The following is a 13,051-nucleotide window of genomic DNA, read 5'->3' on the forward strand; positions in this document are numbered from 1 at the left end:
ATAGAAAGGAAGTCTTTGTGTTTTTAAAATTATAGTTCTCCCCAACCTGGCTAATACGGTGAAACCCCGTCTCTACTAAAAATACAAAAATTAGCTGGGCATGGTGGCGGGCGCCTGTAGTCCCAGCTATTCGGGAGGCTGAGGCAGGAGAATGGCGTGAACCTAGGAGGCAGAGCTTGCAGTGAGCTAAGAGCGCACCACTGCACTCCAGCCTGGGCAACAGAGCGAGACTCTGTCTCAAAAAAAAAAAAAAAAAAAAAATTGTAGGTCTCCATCAAATTCAGGGAGATGTGGAAAAAAAATTACTACACCAAACTACAGTTATTAAAATGTTATTAATATGTTACTAAGGTCACAGGAGTACAAAGCAAGCAAAACTGTGTTACCTTTCATAGTAACCTAGGTATGTAGTATTCTATGATTTACAGGATATTTTAATCCTTACAGATTGGCCCTTTATGAATTACTGACCTCTTTTGCTCTTTCAGGTATCAAGAGTCTGTTAAATTTGAATTAATTATTATTTTGCATAATATTCATTACAATGTATCATATTCTTTTTTGAAAAACAGTCCTACATTAGAATGTTACTTGTCCCCCCCCTCAAGTTATTTGTACCCCAAGATACGGTTTTTATTGTTGGCCTTAAAAAAAAAAACTTAATGTTTGCTTTTTTCCTGTATATTTTTCTTCATTTAGTATGTTATTGTTTTATTCTCCTCTGCATTTTAGGTTTCACCATTACCCAATGTGCCTTTAAATACAGTTTTACCACTTAATTGAAGGTACACATTCCAACCGTGGAAGAAATTGCAGCCAGCTTTAAGATTTTAAATGTTTGTGTGCAAAAAAACTTTTTATTCTGTAATTAATATTTATTTTATTTTATTTTATTTTATTTTACTTTTTATTTATTTATTTTTTTTTGAGACAGAGTCTCACTCTGTCACCCAGGCTGGAATGCAGTGGCACGATCTCGGCTCACAGCAACCTCTGCCTCCCAGGTTCAAGCAATTCTCCTGCCTTAGCCTCCTGAGTAGCTGGGATTACAGGTGCCCACTATCACGCCCGACTAATTTTTCTATTTTTTAGTAGAGACGGGGTTTTTTCTGTGTATTTTTGCTTATAGTATATACTTATGAAAAAGTTTAATTGTTTTGCTTATATTTTTTGTTTACTTTTGAAAATTACACAGCATCTTTTGTGTGTCAATAAATTGTGTTTCTGCTGTATTTTAATAGATATTTAGTCTGTAATAGAGAATATCATGAGATTCAACAAACTGTAAATTTAATTAAGCAACCCTTTGTGGTTGAAGGGCCTAGTTTGGTGTCTGGCATTTAGTATACACTGCTAGCATCTCTGTAAAAGTGTGTGAACATTTTGGAAGCTTCAAGAAATACATTGTGTGAAATTGTCCTCTAGAACTTACACTGTATTAGCTGTATGTGAGATTGCTCATAACCCTATATTATGTTAGGTACACTGTGTTACCCTTAAAAAAATCTTTGCTATTCTTTCTAGTAAAAAAAATATTAAAATGTTTGAATGAGTTTCTTTGAGTACTGGTAAGGTTGGTTATTTTAAAGTTTTTTTTTGGAAGATTATTCATGTATGTTAATTGACCTTCCATATCTGTTTATTTTAATATTATAATTTTTTTACAAAGTGTTTTATATTAGAGATCATATTCTTTTGTCTTGTATATTTGCTGTGTGTGTTTTTTCCCGTAGTTTAACGTTTGGTGTTTAATTTTATTATGTCTTCATAGTTTTTGTTATTGGGATTCTAGCAGGTTAACTTTTTCTAATGCAGAAGTTTACATTTTTGAGGTAATTTACGCAAATGCTCTTTATTGTTTCTGCCTTTGCTGTGCAAAGAAAATCTTCATATTAATGCACTTTTTTTTAGTGCTTTGGAAGTTCATTTTTAAAAACCTTGTTTTTCTTTTTAATTTTAAAAGCATTAAAACTTACAAACAGGTTGCAGGAATAGTACAAAAGAACTCTTCCTTCCCTAAACCATTTGAGAGTAACTTACCAATATAATATGTTGTCACCCCTGAATACTTCAGAATTTCTCATAAAGAAGGATATTCTCCTGGGAATATACAATATACCATCAAAATAAGGAAATTAACAGCGATGCATTATTCCTGTCTGATCTTTGGAACCCATTCGTGTTTTTGTAGACATATTCTTTATAGCAAAAGGATCACAAACTGCATTTTGACTCTTTGGTCTTTTTATTTATTTTTCTTTTTATTTTTGTGCAGAGTCTCTCTCTGTCACCCAGGCTGGAGTGCATTGGCGCAATCTTGGCTCACTGCAGCCTCCACCTCCTGGGTTCTAGTGATTCTCGTGCCTCAGCCTCCCGAGTAACTGGGATTACAGGTGTGCACCACCACGTCCAGCTGATTTTTTTGTGCTTTTAGTAAAGACAGGCTCTTGCCATGTTGGCCCGGCTGGTCTCGAACTCCTGGCCTCAAGTGATCTGTCTGCCTCAGCCTCCCAAACTGTTGACATTACAGGTCTGAGCCACCATGCCCAGTCCTCTTTGGTCTTTTTAAATCTCAAATAGTAACTCAGTCTTTCCCTGAGTTTCATAACTTTGATACTTCTGAATATTACAGGTCAGTTATTTTGTAGAATGACCTCCTATTTGGATTTGCCTGATGTTTCATCATGATTAAATGCAGTTATGTTTTTAGCAGGAGTATCACATATGTGATTCTGTGTTTTTTGTTTGCATCCTATCAGGTGGTACATGATTTCAGTTTTTCCTTGACCACTTGGTTAAGGTGTGTCTATCAGGTTTCTCCACTGTGAGGTTAATCTTTTTTCTCTTTATAGTCAGTATGGATTTTGTGGGGGAAGTACTTTGCATATAAACATCTTGTTCCTTGCGCCTTTTCCTCACTAATTTTAGCATTCATTGATGTTTCTTGACCTAATTTATGACTAGGATTGATGGCAAGTGTAGTGATTTTCTAATTTCACCTTTTCTTTCACATTCATCAGTTGATGTTCCACTGTAAGGTGAAGCTTTCTTTACTCCCTGATTATTTGTATTAGTATGGACTTATGCTATTTTATTTTAATGGGTCATATTCCACTAATATCATTTATTTTGATGTACATACTGTCTCAGGTTTGCCTGGTGGGACCTCTTTAAGCCGGCTTCTGTGTATTTTGACCTATCATTTCAGAGAAGCATTTCTCTACTTCTGACACAACAGTATAATCTAGGCTCATCTTGTATTATTCCTGCTGTAGTTCTGAAATCACCATTTCTCTGAGGAGCCTTGATTCCGTTTAGGTGAGAATAATATTTAGAAGCCAAAGCGGGTGCTAGGTGTGGGTTATTGCTACTCTCAGTCAGCATGGCTAGGAAATTTGTGTGTGTGTGTGTGTGTGTGTATTCCTACAGAGATACATATTTCTATAAATTCACATCGTATATTGTTTTTATATCTACGTAGAAAACTGTGGGCCAGGCGCGATGGCCCACACCTGTAATCCTAGCACTTTGGGAGGCCGAGGCCAGTGGGATGACTTGAGGTCCGGAGTTCGAAACCAGCCTGGCCAATGAAACCCCGTCTCTACTAAAAATACAAAAATTAGCCTGGCATGGTGGGGCACGCCTATAATCCCAGCTGCTTGGGAGGCTGAGGCATGACGAGAATCACTTGAGCCCTGGAGGCAGAGAGGGTGCAGTGAGCCAATATCACACCACTTCACTCCAGCCTGAATGACGGAGTGAGATTCTGTCGCAAAAAGAAAAAAAATGGGCTGGGCCCAGTGGCTCACGCCTCTAGTCCCAGAACGTTGGGAGGCTGAGGCAGGTGGATCATGAGGTCAGGAGTTCAAGACCAGCCTGGCCAAGATGGCGAAACCCCGTCTTTACTAAAAAATACAAAAATTAGTCAGGTGTGGTAGCAGGCACCTGTAATCCCAGCTATTCAGGAGGCTGAGGCAGGAGAATTGCTTGAACCCGGGAGGCGGAGGTTGCTGTGAGCCAAGATTGTGCCACTGCACCTCAGCCTGGGCGACAGAGCAAGACTCCATCTCAAAAAAAATAAAAAATTAGCTAGGCATGGTGGTGGACGCCTGTAATCCCAGCTACTCGGGAAGCTGAGACAGGAGAATTGCTTGAACCTGGGAGTCGGAGGTTGCAGTGAACCGAGATTGTGCCACTGCACTCCAGCCTGGGTGACAGAATGAGACGCTGTCTCAAAAAAAAGAGAACAAACTGTGAGGTCACAATACTTTTGATTCATTATGTGAATATACATACACACTCATATCTCTATTACTGTATCCATCTCTATATATTGAACTCCATATACTCATATTAACTTTGCCAAATCCTACCCAACAAAACAGGGTTCATTTTAATTTTTTCCCCCATATTTATGATTCTCAGACAGAAACCTGACTCTCACTATTTTTAATAGTTTACTTATTTGATCAATTTCTCCTGTTTTGACATACCTTCTGTTGCTGCTCCACCTAAGGCAGATGGTGTTCTAACCCAGTTCAGGGTTGCTGCTACTTTCCTGCATGCCAGTCCTTTTCACCCCTCTTGGGATTTGATATTCAGCCTCAGTTCACTGCTTCCACTTTTGTTGATCTTTTCACCTTGCTCTGAGATTGTCCTCACCCCTATCCCCAACCCCTTAGGGAAGCCAGCCTTACTCAGGCTCTTATACTAGTATTGGACTGCCCACTCCAATATCCATGACCCCCTCATGGATAATTACTATGCTTGAACTCACCTCATGGCTTTTGGGTCTCATTTTGTCACCCAGGCTGGAGTGCAGTGGTGCAGTTTTGGCTCACTACAGCCTCGACCTCTTGGGCTCAAGCAGTCCTTCCACTTTAGCCCTCTAAGTAGATGGGACTACAAGGCGCACCCATCCCACCCAGCTAAGTTTTCTGTATTATCTGTAGAGTTGAGATTTCATCATGTTGCCCAGGCTGGTCTTGAACTCCTGAGCTCAAGTGAACTGCCTGCTCTGGCCTCCCAAAATGCTAGGATTACAGGCATGAGCCACCACGCCTATGCTAGGATTACGGGCGTGAGCCACCACGCCTATGCTAGGATTACGGGCGTGAGCCACCACGCCTATGCTAGGATTACGGGTGTGAGCCACCACGCCTATGCTAGGATTACGGGCGTGAGCCACCATGCCTAGCCCCATCTCGTGGCTTTAAGACTAAAGTGTTGAAGCAGAAAAGGAGCGAGGGTAGACCAAAGAAGGAATTATTTAGATATAAATATTTTATTAGCCTAGAATTAATTTTAGAATATGGTAAGATACGTGCCCAACTTTCCCCTCCCACCTGGTTAGTCAACTTTTTCAACACTATTGCTGAATAATCTATGTTTTCCATTGTGATTTGAAATATTGTTTGAATCATTACTAAATTCTTGAATACTTGAGTATGTTTCTGGACTTTTTATGTGTTCCATTGGTGTGTCTGTTTTTATCCTGGTGCCACACTATTTTAAATTATTATAGCTTTATATACATTTTAGTATATGGTAAGACAAATATTGTCATCTATTTTTCTAGATGAACATTAGGACTAATAAGAGCACAATTTAGACTATATTAGAGTTACAGTGAAATACTGTTTTAGGGATGAATATATTTTTACAGTATTGAATCCTTCCTTCCAGAAGCATGGTGTATCTGTTTATCAAGTTTATTTTTTTCTTCTTTCTATTTCTTTCCTTTTTATAGCTTTTCTTATATGCGATTGCTTTATGTTTGTCGGATTTTTGTTGTTGATGATTTGTTTTGTTCTACTTAGTGTTAGAATAGGCTCAGTGGCTCATGCCTATAGTCCTAGCACTTTGGGACGCCCAGGCAGGAGTATCGCTTGAGCCCAGAAGTTTGAGTCCAGCCTGGACAACAAGCGAGGCCGTGTCTCTACAAAAAAGAATAAATTTAGCCAGGTGTGGGGAGGCACACGTGTCTGTAGTCCCAACTACTCAAGAGGCTGCGGTGGGAGGGTCCCTTGAGCCCAGAGGTTGAGGCTGCAGTGAACCGTGACTGTGCCCTGCACCCCCACCTGGGCAACAGAGCAAGACCCTGTCTCAAAAAAGAACAGCAAGCAAAGAAACACAAAACAAAAAAGAAAGTAAGTTAATGGACCGGGTGTGGTGGCTCACACCTATAATTTCAGTACTTTGGGAGGTTGAAGTGAGAGGATTGCTTGAGCCCAGGAGTACCAGACCAGCCTGGGCAACATTCTGAGACCCCACCTCTGCAAAAAAGAAAAACAATTAGCCGGGCATGGTGGTGCTCGCCTGTAGTCCCTCCCAACTACTTGAGAGGCTGAGGTGGGAAGATCTCTTGAGCCTGGGAGGTCAAGGCTGCAGTGAGCTATGATTGTGTGACTGTACTCCAGCCTAGGTAACAGAGTGAGACCCTGTTTAAAAAAAATAAAAAAAGTTAATAAGGTTTTGTTCATATAAATTCTTTATGCCTAATAATGGGGCATGCAATTCTGAAATGACAGGAATGATTAGAAAATGGGCTTGAAGACATCAGTCCTTAATGGATGGTAGGTATAAAGGATAAGTTTGGGAACATTTATTTACTGGGCATTTACTATGGACCTACTTTGTATCAAGCATTCTGTTAGATACCAGGAATTCAAGGATAAATAAAATAGGGGGGTTTCCTCCTCAAGTTGGAAGACAAGTCAATAAATGTATGAAAATTAAAATACATATTACATAATAATAAGGCTGAATGGAGTATTATGGGTAAATAATGAGAAATTATTCTTGTCTCAGGAATTGAGTAAGGCATACAAAGAGCTTCTAGGGCTTTGCAGAATAATTAGGCATTTGACCTTTGCAGAAAATGATCAACTAAAAATTCCAGACAGAGAAAGTGATGTAACCTAGGGTAGCAGGTGCAAAGGGAAGAGGTGGCAGGTAGGCATGTTCAGAGAATAAGAAATACTCCTATGTGGCTAGAACATTGTGGAATTTAGAAAAAAATGAAATTTTGTGAGTACTGGGAAAAAATTTACTAGACTATCTTTATTGTATATCTAAATAGCAGAGAATTCACTGTATTGACCTGTTAGATTTTCTACATGTCGTTAAATATATAATGGCCAGTTTTAAAAATATTTATTTCTTTATTTATTTCAGTAGGCTTTTGGGGAACAGGTGGTGTTTGGTTACATGACTAAGTTCTTTAGTGGTGATTGCTGAGATTTCGGTGTACCCATCACCCAAGCAGTGTACACTGTGCCCAGTGTGTAGTCTTCTATCTCTCACCCCATTCCCATCCTTTCCCCCAAGTCCCCAAAGTTCATTGTGTATCATTCTGATCCCTTTGTGTCCTCATAGCTTAACTTCCTTTTATTTATTTCTTTGTTTGGTTGGTTTTTTTTTTTTTTTTTTTTTTTTTTGAGACAGAGTCTTGCTCTGTCACCCAAGCTGTAGTGCAGTGTTTCACTCTTGGCTCACTGCAACTTCTACCTCCTGGGTTTAAGCAATTCTCATGCCTCGGCCTCCCAGGTAGCTGGGATTACAGGCATGCATCACCACTCCCGACTAGTTTTTTGTATTTTTAGTAGAGACAGGTTTTCGCCACGTTGATCAGGCTGGGCTTGAACTCCTGGCCTCAAGTGATCTGCCCGCCTTGGCTGCCTCCCAAAGTTCTGGGATTACAGGTGTGAGCCAGTGCACCTGGTCTATTTATGTTTTATAGAAACAGGATCTCCCTGTGTTGCCCAGGGTGGTCTCTAACACTTGGTCTCAAGGAATCCTCCTATCTCAGCTTCTCAAAGTGCAGTCGTGAGCCAGCATCCCTGACCAGTGGCCAGTTTTTGTACAATTTAAATCATTGTATCCTATTTTTATATTTTTGACTGCTAATATTTTCTTCTGTAACGTGTTAACTCATCATTTCACTGACATGTTTTGTTAAAATTACCTTTTAATAAGTTTTCAGAAATGTGAAGATTGTGGCAGCAAAGGGATTTGTGAACTTTTTTGGGGTAGAAGCTTGTATTCTTCAGAGTCAAGGAAGCATTCATTTTAGAAAGCTACAGTTTGCATAGAGAGTAGTTAGCAGATGATGAGTATATCATATGTATATGTGTGTGTGTGTATATATATATATATATGTATATATATATATATGCTTTTTTAATAGTCCTTCTTTATTGGATAGCCCTGAAGTAAAGATTGTTTATAAGCATAGGAAGGATGATCATAGGCCAAAGAAACAAACAAAAACATCAAAAAACATGATGTCATCTAATTGTAAGATTAAACCTAATGGAAGGCTTAGAAATTGCCTACCTGTCTCCCCCTTATTTTTTTCCAAAAGTAATAGTAGTGGATAGCAATTAAGTTTTTATCAGTATATTTAGCGTCTGTGTAAAAGATTTTTTTTTTTTTTTTTTGAGACGGAGTCTCGCTCTGTGGCCCATGCTGGAGTGCAGTGGCTCAATCTCGGCTCACTGCAATCTCCACCTCCCCAGGTTCAAGCGATTCTCCTGCCTCAACCTCCCAAGTAGCTGGGACTACAGGCCAGGATGGTCTCGATCTCCTGACCTCGTGATCCACCCACATTGGCCTCCCAAAGTGTTTGGATTACAGACGTGAGCCACCGCGCCTGGCCAGGACTTTTTTTTTTTTTTGAGATGGAGTCTCGTTCTGTCACCCAGGCTGGAGTGCGGTGCTGAGATCTTGGCTTACTGCAACCTCCGCCTCCCAGGTTCAAGCGATTCTCCTGCCTCAGCCCCCAAGTAGCTGGGATTACAGGCATCCACTACCACACCCAGCTAATTTTTTATTTTTTTAAGGCAGATTCTCACTCCATCACTCAGGTTGGAGTGCAGTGGTGTGATCTTGGCCCAGTGCACCCTCTCTGCCTCCGAGGTTTAAGTGATTCTTGTCATGCCTCAGCCTCCTGAGTAGCTGGGATTATAGGCGGGACCACCATGCCCGGCTAACTTTTGTATTTTTAGTAGAGATGGGGTTTTGCTATGTTGGCCAGGCTGGGCTCGAACTCCTGACCTCAAGTGATCCAGTGGCCTTAGTCTCCCAAAATGCTGGGTTTACAGGTGTAAGCCACTGCACCTGGCCAAGTAAAAGATATTTTTGAAAGCACTAAATATTCTTTATGGGTTTTAGGACTCCCAAAAATGAGGTTTCAGGTAAATAGGGAAGCTAAACATTTCATCTATCTGCCCATTGATCTCGTCCTCATTTCTGGCATGTCCTCTTATATGTACCAGGTCTGTATGGTGGATAGACGTGCATCAATCGGTGATTGTTAAAAAATAATATGTGCAAGGATTTTCGAGGTACAGTGAATGTCCACCTAACCTTTAACAGGACTGAGGAAAGAGGGAAGGAGGTATCTTAGAAAAGGTCGCAGTTTTTCCTAAGAGTAAGAAACCTCCAGGTGCTGGCTGTGAAGAGAGGAGAAAGGAAGGAGCACATGAGTGGCTGTTAATTTTACAGATTGAAGGAGCAAAAGCTTTGAAGTGGAAAATAACAAGGAGAGTGGTGAGCAGGGGGAGGGATTTGGGTTGGTGGCGGGGAGAAGGGTGGTATTGTTAGGACCCTGAATGTGCTAGAATGCTGAGAGGGACTGTCAAGGGTCAGATGTTCAGGCACCTCATGCATCATGTTAAGGAGCCTAAAGTTTATCCCTAAAGTTATTGAAGGGTTTTTATGTTCAGAAAGGATATGCTTAGGTCTGTCATTCTAATGGATCGGGGGAAGGAGGATTGGGAGATGGAAGATAGACGAGACAAGAGACCTAGAATCTATTTAGACTCTGACAGTGTCCCAGACACTGGAATGAGGATCTGAAGTAGTAGGAACAACGGGACAGAGACATTCGGTAATATGTAAGAGCTTCAGCTGGTGTATGTAATAGGTAAGAGCCTGGTGATCAGTTTAATGTGACAGAGAAGACGGAGGAAGAAATATCAGAATGGGATTTCCATTTCAAGAATATAAGTACCAGGCTCATCACCACCACATGAGATAGAAAACATACACACACACACACACACACACACACACAGTGAGTTAATTGAAACATTTCTTAGAATGAAGAGATAGACACTAAGTTTTAAATTCCTGGCTTACGTTCATGGAACATATTACCCTGCTTGTAAAACAAGTCTTGTGTCTACAAATTGTTCACTGGCATATATTAACAAGATGGTAATAAGGCCCCCAGATATTCACATTTGTACGAAAGCATTGAATATATTTGCATTTGTCTATACCTAATAAATGTTTATTTTTGCTTGGCACTTTATACTAGTTATTTAGATGAGTGCTTAAATTAATTTTTCTCTTCTGGAGAATGGAATCAATTTGGAAAGCTAAATCTTGCAGTTCTATCGGTAAAAAAATTATTTTGCTCTTTTTTTATACATCAGCTGATTCTCATTTTGAAATTTCCTATTTGACTTCTCTCTGTTGTCTTTGTGTGCTCTCTCTCTCCAGCCCGCTCTCCCCAACCCTAGTTACACATTCTCTCACGTTTGGTATTCTCTTTTTCTCAGGAGTAGTAAACTATTATTCATTATATTTGTTTCTTGTGGTCTCTCCTCCCCTTCCCCTCCCCTCTTCTTTTTTTCCAACATGGTCTTACTGTTCCCCAGGCTGGAGTGCAGTGGTGCAATTACAGCTCACTGTAGCTTCGACCTCCCAGCCTCAAGTGATCCTCCCACCTCAGCCTCCTGAGTAGCTGGGACTACAGGCATGCACCATTCATGTCTGGCTACTTTTGTTTTTATTTTTTGTAGAGATGGGATCTCACTATGTTGCCTAGGCTGGTCTTGAACTCCTGGATTCAGACAACCCCCCTGCCCTGACCTCCCAAAGTGTTGGAATTACAAGCTTGAGCCACCATGCCTGGCCTCTTTGTGTCTTTTGTGCTTGTCAACTTTATATATTATTTGCTTTCTTACTCTCAACAATTCCAAGACTCAAAGGCCTATTTATTTGATAAGGACTGTGGAAGAATGGCACTATAATATCCCTCATTGTTATTTCTTTTCTCTTAGCTACCAAAGGCAGCAAACATTCCAATCTAAACTTTTGGAAATGGGAGTGTATAGTAGCTAACTTAAAGTTGTTCATGAGATTAAAATCTATAATCTCACTTACCAACATTACCTATCTCAGTGCTTTTCTTTTTGTAATATTTATTTATTTAGAGACAGAGTCTTATTAGTCCGTCACCCCAGGGTGGACTGCAGTGGACAATTATGGTTCACGATAGCCTCAAACTCCTGGCCTCAATCAATCCGTCCTCCCACCTCAGGCTCCCAAGTAGCTAGGAGTACAGGTGCCACCACCACACCCAGTTTTTTTTTTTTAATATTGATAGAATTGGTAGAGAGACAGCGTCTTGCTATATAACCCAGGCTGGTCATGAACTCCTGGCCTCAAGTTATCCTTCCAACTCAGCCTCCCAAAATGCTGGGATTACACTCAGCCACTATGCCTGGCCCTATCTCAGTATTTTTTTTTTAATGTTCATTTGGCTTCTGGAGTACTCTAGATGATAGGTATTTATATCATATAATCTGATAAGAAATTGATTAGGAGATTTTACAAAAACTGGTACTTAAGGGGAGGTTACATTGCTGGGAAACATGGTATCAAAATAAGACAGGTCAAATTTGAGAAATCTCTGATTCTACAGGTTACCCTAGGGTAACTGACTCAATGTCTCAGTCCTAAATTTCCGGGAGAGCAATTCTGATGTAAGCACCTGGATTTAGAAGCTGTTTTCACCTAGACAAACATGAGTACCTAGGCACCATTCCATTATTAGAAATTGAGCATAGAAGCTAATTTCTAGAAAAGAGAGCTGGGTTGTCCAGGTGGGCAAGAAGTTGCAGTTTTGATCAGGCTGCTGCTGCTGGTAATTTTTTTCCAGTTACAAAGTTCCAGGATACACAGTTTGCCTCTTTCTCCCCTACCCCCGGCTGGCCCCCCCATTATAGGTCAAATTTATTTTTTTTTAAAGTTGATAGCATTGACGTATCCTGGAATTGTGACCATTTAAATTCCCAGATAATACACCATGTGATCATCTTTTTATAGGGTTATGTCAAGAACCTTTTGTATGTACCACCTCTTCCCCACAGTGATGAAGAAACAAAGAATGCATGTTAGTTGCAAAAAGTCTGAGTGAAGTAGACTCCTAGATTAACGTGTCTTATGTGACACTAGGAGCATATAGATCATTTTTAAGGGCATATAAGTAACCGTGATGATTAATGTTTACAAATTGGTTTTAATTTTTTGAAACTGTTGTTGTGCCATGTAATCCATTATGGTTTTCTTCACACAAACATTTAAATGGAGTTTTTTCCTTTATCTAAACTCTTAACCAAAAAATTTTTTTCTTTTGTTTTGAGATGGAGTCTCACTCTGTTGCCCAGGCTGGAGTGCAGTGGTGCAATCTTGGCTCACTGCAACCTCCTCCCCGCGAGTTCAAGCCACTCTCCTGTCTCAGCCTCCCGAGTAGCTAGGATTATAGGTGTCTACCACCATACTCAGCTAATTTTTTTTTTTGTATTTTTAGTAGAGGCGGGGTTTCACCATGTTGGCCAGGCTGGTCTCGAATTCCTGACAGGTGATTTGCCCACCTTGGCCTCTGAAAGTGCTGGGATTACAGGTGCGAGCCGCTGTGCTGGCATTGATTGATGTCTTTTATACCTGATATAAAGAACAGCTTTGGGGCCTATTTCCAATTTTATTCAACTGTTTTCTAATTTGTTTGCTTCTGCTTTTTAAAGCTTTAATACTTACTCTATTTATTATGACATTGTTTTGTTTATTAAGAATTTATTTCTCAGCCGGGCGCAGTGGCTCACGCCTGTAATCCCAGCACTTTGAGAGGCCAAGATGGGCGGATCACAAGGTCAGGAGATCGAGACCATCCTGGCTAACACGGTGAAACTCTGTCTCTACTAAAAATACAAAAAAATTAGCCAGGCATAGTGGTGTGCGCCTATAGTCCCAGCTACTT

General features: G+C 40.3%; 1 protein-coding gene across 1 annotated transcript in view; it reads left to right on the forward strand.

The window, feature by feature from the left end:
* Window positions 1-13,051, forward strand: part of LOC454608 (PHD finger protein 14-like) — a 39,495-nt gene that overhangs the window by 10,554 nt on the left and 15,890 nt on the right. The gene's annotated exons all lie outside the window — the stretch shown is intronic.

Source organism: Pan troglodytes, chromosome 19, assembly GCF_028858775.2.
Source record: "Pan troglodytes isolate AG18354 chromosome 19, NHGRI_mPanTro3-v2.0_pri, whole genome shotgun sequence".
Lineage (NCBI taxonomy): Eukaryota > Metazoa > Chordata > Mammalia > Primates > Hominidae > Pan > Pan troglodytes.